The sequence below is a fragment of the Heterocephalus glaber genome, unplaced genomic scaffold, assembly GCF_053883595.1.
Source record: "Heterocephalus glaber isolate CG9 unplaced genomic scaffold, H.glaber_assembly_v1.0 deba00001733, whole genome shotgun sequence".
In the NCBI taxonomy this organism is placed as follows: domain Eukaryota; kingdom Metazoa; phylum Chordata; class Mammalia; order Rodentia; family Bathyergidae; genus Heterocephalus; species Heterocephalus glaber.
Genome location: NW_028258444.1, coordinates 6,759,045 through 6,760,777, shown reverse-complemented (window position 1 = coordinate 6,760,777; position 1,733 = coordinate 6,759,045).

Here is a 1,733-nt window from a genome sequence, read left to right as displayed (position 1 = left end):
TGCCAGGTGCTCAACTTTGTACTTCCTCTGCCTTTTGTGTGACCACCTCCTAAACTCTGATGAGGATACACTGCAAGGGTAGAATATGTCTTGCTTTTCTGTGCCTTAGCTACAAGGGACCTTGGGAAAGAACTTGGCACTTTTACCTTTTAAAGAAGAGACTGTATTTGTCTCTTATCAAGACTCATAAAATTGAGTAATTTCTTAGACATGAATTAAAACCTTAGAGAAACTGCATGGTAGACAATTCCTCATCTTGGTAATTTGTTTTCCTTTTTTTACTCTCCACTTTTGAGAAATGTTAAACTTAAGTACTTTGCCATGATGATTGGGACTCTGTTCTCTTAAAAACTTTCCAAAAGTGTATTTTTCCTCCTATGGGCATGAGAGAATTGCTTTCTTTCCCAGTGAATCAGTGAATAGAGAGTGGCCGTGAGTTATAGCTGAACTCAATGACAGATAAGCAATGGAATTCAATTTTTTTGGTAAAAAGAAGCACAAAATATAAGGTGATTCTAAATCTGGTGAAGAGAGGGTAGATTTTTTTTTGGTGGACTGTAATCCTTAACATTTTTCCCGTGGCAATTGTTAGTTTTAAAAGAATTTTCTTAGGATGGAGAATTTTTTCCCCTCTCTTCAGCCTTTTAGTATCTAAAATCATAGTAAAAAAAAGAATTTAATTAAAAACCATCTCATACCTCCTATAATAATTAAACCTAAATTTGAATAGATTTAATAAATATAATTTACTGCTAACTAGTGAGCAAAATGTAAACAGAGACATCTTGCCATGTTTCTTAACCTTGAATGTACATATAAATTGCCTCCATTAATGAAAGTGTGGATTCTGCTTGCAAAAATGTGGGGTGGTAACTGATGTTTGAATCTCTAACAAGCTCCCAGCTGACACCATCTGCCAGCCCACAGACCATATTTTGAATCACAAGTGCTTGATTACCAAAGTCTAACACAGAAGCCTGAGCACCTATTGCCACAGGTGCTTTGGGGACTAAAAAACCATGAGCTAGACATTTCTATTTAATTAAATTTAAATAATAGCTGGGGATTTCAAGAACATTGCTTTGAAAAGACAAAATAGAAATGTTAATTTATGTTGAGGTAGAGGTCCCTTCCTGTTCAATTTAAGCTTATTTTGTATCTTCTGACCATGAAAGATTCATGATCCCTTTGCTGATCATTCTCTTGAATGTACATATATTCTGCAAAGTGTAACCCCCTCTCTTTGACTCCATGAACTTTATTCTAAAATGTCTCTGGGGATCTAATGGCTTAAAATCATATATTAAGAAGGCTCCAACACTTTTTTCAGTTTTCTGTTTCATGCCTAACTGGAATGAAAGTCATGACTAACCATTTGTTGTTGTTATGCTTGGTTGTTTTGTTTTTCCCTTGGCAGTCACATAATTATTAAATTTTTCTCCAACCAATGATTTAGTGTATCACAATGTGACTAAAAAGCAATTAATGTACAAAACCATTACATAAAGTTTCTTAGTCCACTTGGGCTGCTATAACAAAATATCTAAACTAGGTAATTCATAAACAGTAGAAGTCCATTGCTCCATAGTTCTTGTTCCTGAGAAACTCCAGATCAATGAACTGGCAAACAGGATGCCAGAAGAGGGCTTCAATCTGCCTTCTAAGATATGTCCTCTGTTTCCTCAAAGGGGACAAGATTAAACGAGCTCCTTTCTTCCTCTTTTTCTTCTCCT